This window comes from Anser cygnoides, chromosome 1 (assembly GCF_040182565.1).
Source record: "Anser cygnoides isolate HZ-2024a breed goose chromosome 1, Taihu_goose_T2T_genome, whole genome shotgun sequence".
Taxonomy (NCBI): domain Eukaryota; kingdom Metazoa; phylum Chordata; class Aves; order Anseriformes; family Anatidae; genus Anser; species Anser cygnoides.
In genome coordinates, this window is record NC_089873.1 from 77,764,445 (window position 1) to 77,772,500 (window position 8,056).

Below are 8,056 nucleotides of genomic sequence, written 5' to 3' on the forward strand. Positions count from 1 at the left end.
GTCCTACAGAGATCAACACCCTGTGGAGCATCACTGCACACACGAAAACCAGAGCTAGGAGGACTGATGGCAAATGCTACCCTGTCAACTCACACACTGTCATTAAATCCAGCAGTTGAGAACCAGCAGCTGAGCTAACCACATCTACCTCAGTGAAGTCTTTTGGTCCAAAACTGGTGGGAGTGTACTAAGGGGATGAGGATACTCTTGTGTCTATATCTACAGGGAGACAGTGCTCCACAAGCAACCTGTTGCATCCTGTGCCAGCGCTCTGGTGGGTCCAACCCAAATGATCTGGGGATACAGAGGTAAGAAGCAGTGCAGTTTGCATCTGAGGGCATGGCCTGGAAACCTCAGGCTCATAAAATGCCAGAGGGAAGCACACCTTGGCCACTAGGGGCTGGAGTCCTCAAAGTCCCCATGCTGTGTGAGGAGTTTGCAGAGAGCGTCACTCAGGACATCTGACAGCCCCATTGCACCACGTCTCATTTGTCCATGTCCTCCTGGCAACCAAGGGCCAGCTGAAACATTGCAAGACAGCAGCATAAGTCTGGCTGTCAGTCTTGGCTTGGCTATCCCTCCATCCAGCCTACTGCGCAACTCCGCAAGCACCTGTCTTGTCCCAGGAGGAAGCCAGGCAGTGATCAACTGGTGCCAACCCCGGTGTTACCTCTCCCTGATCTAAGGAGGCTGCTCCATGGGCCCTTGAGCTGCACCCTATCAGTTAGGTGGTATCATTCATGCCGACAGCATGGAGACCTGATAGCCACCTTGCTGCTGGACCCATATCAGCAGTACAGACCTTATGTTGCAGCAAGGCTCCTATCTGTGGGTAAAAGGTCAGAGGAAACAGCAACCTGTTTCCAAGAATGGGCACCTCTATAGCGGCTGAGAGGAGCCTGTGATAAACACAAACACGACATGACTGGTTATCAAGGACTTGTTATTTTTTGACATGGTGGAGGATTGGGACTGTTTCCTCATGCCCAGTTGATTGGCAGCACCCATACCCAGTTACAAGCACACTCGTCACTCCCTTGTACAGCTTCAGACTCCTCACAGCACTGAGCTGAGCCCTACAGCCCTTCTGCAGTGCCCCCAGCCTAGCTTATTTTAAGGCTATGGCCAAAGTGTCACTTTCAGCTCACAGTCAGTTGCAAGTTATTAGACAGGAGCCATAAAATGCTGCAGAAAAAAACGGGGTGGTAGAAAGGAAGCTGAGCACCACAGGAGCTGCTCTGAAGAAAGGTGGCTGCTTCCCAGCCAGACAGTACAGCCTGGTAGTGCACAGAGCTGCTAGCTGCGCTTGGACAGGCACATTATTTGAAACGTAAAGAGAAGTTACCTGGCCACTTTTTGTAACAGATTTCTATCATTTGTGTTAGGAAGCTAAATGAGAATGCAGGCCAGATCCAGACCAGATAAGTGAAACACGTTTGGTGCTTATTCTTGCCTTTCATGTGTCTGCGTAGTAATCTGCAAACTTTTATATTTCTCCTCTGTTCTTATGAGTTTTTCATATATGAGATTTTCATACATGGCCATGTGTCATATGAACTATTTAAGCATAGACATTTTACAGAGGAAAGACTTTTATTTTTCTTTAAGCAGAGTATCCCTATTGCACTACAGTCCTCTCTGTTAGAGTCAGGACATGGTTAAGAACAACGGAAGAACAAATCGGTCATTCTCTGCCACATAGCGTTTAAGTCTTACTATTGGCTGTGGGGTAGACAACAAAAAAACTTTTTTGTGGTTCTGAAGGAAGCTTTTGAAACAGAAGCGTTACAGCTTCCTAGATCTTTTCCTGACACTGAGCAGAACTCATAATTCTCTCCTTCCATTACGCAAGATAAAGTTTTGTTTTACAGATTTAAAGGTACAAATGGCTCCATAGATCCTATAGTCTAACCACAAGTTTAACATATTGTCCAGTTTCACCCAGCTGTACCTGGTCAGATTTCAACAGCCTATTGCACACAGACATTTTTTCTGTCTAGTTTTGTTTGAAATCTTCATAAAACAAGCAACAGAGAAGTCACTTCAACCATTCATTTTCCAGTAGATAATCTCTGTCACTGTTATACCACTGTCTTACTGCTGACTTAGAAAATGAGTTTTTCCAAACATGAATAAAAACAACAAATCACTAATTTTATTTATTTATTTATTTATTTTACTGGTTTCTGGGAAGAGCTGAATTATAAATGGCTTAAAAACCTTCATCTTACCTGATTTTTCCATAGACACCATCACCCTAAGGACAAGTATTACAGAGTAGTCAGTGCAGAAGACTGAACAGGTTCCAGTCTCCTTGTTTTTTATTCCCATTATAACACTTTTACAATGCAGGGAGAAAGGAGGGGGATATCTGCTGAGGTGGGCAATGGGTAGTGAGCTACCAATTGCCCAGGTTCAGGGGCTAAATCTCTGTCATGCTCAGATATCCCAGGTGTGATCACTCCCGGTGGGCTCACACAGTGCACAAACTGGGACTTCAGCAGTCTGCCTCTGCTCCTGGGTGCTCACAGTCTATGCTGGGACTGCACCAAAACTGATGTGGAAAGCAAGCTGAATTTGACCAGTCTTGTTTTCTCTGCAAGCTGACATGAGCACAGTTGTAAGAGCTCTTTTCTCTAAGAGGCATTCAAAACTGGGACATTAGCTGAGTAAAATCAATCACAAGGTGGACCACATTTGTCTAGTTATTAGATTCTGTTTCTATATATATTCATTAATCCATATTTATAGAGTAACTGCGTACAGGTAACACAAATTACACTAGCTATTTTTTAAGTTCAAGTTGCAGCAACTTTTTCCCTCAAAAATGAAGAAAAGAAAAATATTCCCCCTTCTTATCTGCATATGGAGTATTGGCAGACTGGGTTAAGTCCAGCAGAGGGCCTCCCAGATGACCAGGGATGGAGCATATGATGGACAAGGAGAGGCTGAGAGAGCTGAGTCTGTCCAGGCTAGAGAAAAGAAGGCTGAAGAGGAACTTCATTGCTGTTAGGCAACTAGTGGGTGTTTGTAGAGAAGATGAGGCCAAACTCTTCTCTAGAGGCGCACAGCAAAACAATGTGTGGCAACAAACACAGGCTGTGACAAAGGAGATTCCGGTTAGATATTTGGAAATTAAACATTGGAACAGGTCATCCAGAGAGGTTTTGAAGTCACCATCATTCAATGGATTCAACACTAGAGTGGACAAGGCTCTGAGCAAATTGATCCAGCTTAGCACTTTGCCTTTCTCTGAGCAGGGCTGCGAATAGATGCTCTCCTGAGTTCCTTTCCTACTTGAAGTGTTCTGGGGTTCTATATTTCAGAACTGAACAGTAGGGCCACTGTGCAAATATGAAGCTAATAGTTTCATCTGATGAATGATGTCTTTATATGCCTGGTGTCCTGTGAACAGCAAGAAAAAGTAGAAGAAAAACTTCCTTTAAAAGAATGGAGCTAAAATAGTGATGGGATAACTGCCAGTGCAAGATCATATCTTTCTGAATCATATCTTAAATGCAAAATTTCTACCTAAATAAGTAATAAAAGAACAGGCAGCAAAATCCAACTAGTGTTCTACCTAGGTCAGTCTTTTTTCTTCATTATCTACTACTTTTTATGAGGGTACCAGATAATCCCAAAAGTTGACTGATGAAGAGTGATGGTGTCTTCCATTCACCATTCATGAATGATAATTTTCTGCCCTGAAAATGCTGGGTAAGACCTCCAAGATCTTTGTAGCTTCTGGAATATAGCTGAGGAATCATATATTATTTGCAACCACATCAAAAAATCCATGGTCTAACAGAACTGAAATAGCTACCCTTGTTTTACATGGCTAGAGAATCAGAATCTGATCCAGACTAACTAGACTGATAACCTTTAGAGACTGTTAGGCCAACATCCACATCAAATTTTAAATTTGTGTATCCACATTAAGAGCTCCTTAGTGTCATCTAGGTCCCTAGGCTTAGTATTTTGCATTGGCTGGCTCTCTGTTTTCAGCGTTACCTTGCCAAAGTATAAAGTTTACTGTGATTAAAGTGTAATGTGGAGTGATTTATTAGCTCATTTTTTAAAATTTTATTTGACTCAGTAGGTTCCATACCACATCAAGGCATAGCCAGCTTCAGTAACTTCCATTCACAACAGCGTTTGTATTAACTAAGTGCATTATTTCTTCAGGTGAGCTTTAATCAGTCATCTTTTTCAAAATTCCCTCATCCTGGCAGGTTAGTAATAACATCATGAGCTATTTTATTTTTCTCTAAAGAAAAGCAAATGTTCCTGAAGACCAACAGGTTAAATGCAAAATCGAGCAAGTTAGTGCTAGCACTACAGATCTAGAATTCCAGCTACTTTTCACAGAATTGCCCTCAATTTCCTGCATTTTCTGATCATTATTTCTTATACTTGTGCCATTCTGTTATTATTACTAACAAAAAAAAAAAAAAAAGATGAAAAAGTAGCTGGGTGAGGGATAAAAAGAAGTTAATGGAAGAGAAAGAATTCATGGTTCATTTCTGCACAATCAATTGCAGTGAAATTCCTAAAATGATCCTTTACATAAATAAAATAAAGAGAGCACATACAAATATCACAATCTAGACTCACATTTCTCCAAGAATTCAGGCATATCCAGCACTTTGGCTCAAACCCATATATTTATTTTAAAAATGTTTCTTCCTATCCTACATGATTGCAAGTGTATAGTACATTGTATCTTATTCAAAAAAGGGGAAATTCAGAAACTGGGAAATAGTACTGAGTTTAGTGGGAACAGTATGTTTATGCATGAATGAAGAATTTTTCATTATGAGGTCTGACTAATGAGACATATATATTTTTTTTTCAGAGTGGAAATAAAAATACTAAATGTTACAAGCTGCCAGAATATCACTGCAACAGTTCTTGATTGCTGAATACAAAAATGAAATAGTTATATGTATGCCTCATTAAATGTGTGTGCAGAAGTTGCATATGTATGGAAGATACGGCTTTAGAATGTGGAAATGAATATATGAATATATAAAATGAATACATGTAAGTGCAATCTCGATTTTCTTTTATTCTCAATATCACATGGATCTTCAAATGCATATTTATGATTTGTGCAAACATCTTACAAAGTTACTAAGTCTTTTCTTTTGGCTTGTAAAGCTATTTATCGTGCTTACAGTGAAATTTTAGCATCAGATTTCTGTCCTTGTTGTCAGACAGCATAATAAACAATGACTGCATCACTCTCATTTGATGTAGATATATTCAAATCTTCAGGTGATTTTTCCATTACTTTTGCTGCTTTTTTGGTAAAATGTGAAAGAGAAATGCATCAGAAAAACAATGCAGCCAGCCAAGAGCAAGCACCGTAATGCAGAAGTAATGCTTATTTATTTTTAAGACTTAAGTCTAGAAGTGTACTTTTGATGCTGGGCAGTATGCCAGTGGTTAGTTTTAAGCAAGTAGATAACATTTTGATTGTTTTGAATTAATTTCTAATTATTAATTTCTAATTTAAGCGCAAAATTAGATTTGTGGCATTTACGTATTCACTTAGTGAACAGAAATCAGTTCTACCATTAGGGTATATTTCTATTGACCAGCAACAAACAGAGCTCAGCCTAATAGATATTCCACCAACAAAAAGGTCTCAGCCTAATAGCTATTCCTTCATTTATAAATACATAAATTAAGGTGTGGTAAACAATAGTGCTTGAATGCACTTCCTAATCTTCCTAATCAGTTTTGACCTTTACAATGTGAAGATCCTGATTTTAGATAACAATATAAATATTGAATCTGTTCATTCTCAGATTCATAGAATGATAGTAAAATGTGCTATTGTTTTCTGAATCTGAGCAAAGTCCTTCCTCTGTCTGAAGGTGCTACTAGGATGGGTATAGCAATTTATTTCCATGCTGTATCTTTACTGCAGAGGTAAGATGCAATATTACATGAATCTGCACATTAACAGGATGCAAATATGTATGTTGTGCACATGTCATTCCTCAAAGAGGGCACAGTTCAGATTATTCATCACAGTTTGTCGTTTTCTGCTACTGAAGGTTGGAATTTTACATTTTGAAAGTTGCTAGGCAGCACTGAGAAACCCTGACTCCACAGTGGTGGAATTTTCTGTTAGTGAACTTCTGAGATGGTTTCTACTACTTCCTATTATTCTTAACAGAAACATTTCCTAAGTCTGTGACCTTCTTGCTAGCTGTCAATATGAAGACTCATTATGGCCACCTGATGCTGGCAGTACTATTGCAGTACACGGACAGACCTGAGCTTTGCATCCCAGTCTCAGTCTTACGTGTGGAGGAGCAAAAGGAGCAGCAAACTGTCTTGCCCCAAACCATGCAGCACCCAGCCAGGGTGGGGAATCTCAGGTTCTCTTCTCTCAAACCTTGTCCACTCTCAGGAAAAGAGGAGGGTGGGTCTGTGCAGAGACCTGAGCTCTGCAGTGCACGTGCTTCTGACTCAGATCTGATCTGCACTGGTGTAGCTTACAGCAGGGACAGGCTGATTTCAAGTCTAGATTCATATATCCCTGCAGGTACAGCCTTGGTCAATGCTCTCAGATCTCGACAGCATATCAGCTGGCATTCTGGTAGCTAACAGGGGGAAACTGGCATTTCTCTCTTGTTCTTCTCTAATTTCCCCTCAACATGTACTTCCCCTCATTCCCCTTCCAGCACTTCTTCCACCACTTACTTGTGATTGTATGCTGTTGAACTATTTGTAACATAAAGACAGAGAAAAAGCTGATCCTTGCTGGCTGACACTTCTCACTGCTCTGTAGGCACATCACTACTGGCAGTTTATCAGAGGACACCAAATCAAACCCGTAACTGCTACTTCATCTCCTGCTGACTTCATCTCTCTCACTCCTCTCGACACCTCTGAAAGATAAAAGAGCCTTTTTTCTTTTGTGAGGGAGGTAATGAGAGGTGCAAGACCCAAAGCTATACAAGGCAACGATAGCTTGGATGGAGGTCCTGGAGAGGTGTTCAGAACCCTGAGGCTAAGTCCTCCATGCTCCTATCTATAAGCTCTTATCTATAAACAGGTTCAGGGTAGGTGAAGACCTTCCCAGACTCAAGGCCAATTTCCCACATGCAGGCTGTGGGCTTCTCTTGACATCAGCATGCATGCTGTCAACAATGAAAGAAGATCTGTCTTTCCCCCTTCTAACCAGAAGATGTCCAGAGTTGAACACTAGCAGAATGAGTAGTTATGAGAGAATTATGAGTAGCAGAAGAGGACAGGAGAGTGGTTCAGCCATGCCTCTACCTTGGAAAGATACTTCCAGTCACTTTCTTCCACCTGAGACCCTCCCCACCAGCTCATGCAGCTCCCCTTCCATGTCCACCAGTATCTTTCCCTCACTCTCATTTCCACATTAATCTCATTCCTACTCTTCTCTTCTACCCTCTGTCTCTAATTACCTGCAGTCCTCATAACCTTCTGCTATTCTTCTCCCAAAGCCTTTGCAATTAATGTGCACAGGTGCAATTTTTATTCTTTAAAAAGTCCTTCAAACTTTACATATTTGAGGGCATCTGTACCTGGCAGCATTTCTTAGTCTCTTTCACAATACTGACAGAGACTGCTTGTGTCTCCTTTTCTGTTTCTACCTATCATGCTCAGGTTAATATTGTCCAAGTGTAGTTTGGATTTGATAACCCAACATAGCCCCTTGAACTAGTCAGTCTATATGGAAAACAGCCTTCCAGAAAAACATCTTAAAAAGTTTTGTTACGCATATGGAGTATGGTGCTTTGATATGTGAGCATTGCACACAGGCACATCCAGACAGCTTCAGTCTTTTTGCATGTTACTGTATTGGTACACAGAACCACACAGGAACTATGAAAATGATGAATGTCTAAGATTTGTGGAGTACTAAAAAACAAAACAAAACAAAACAAAAAACAGCAAGAATATATGAAACCCCTAATTTATGTAAGCAAATTTCAAGAGAAAGAAGTAACTAAATCACATAGAATTGACCTTTAAATCACATACTGATAAAAAATGATGCTCCACTGTG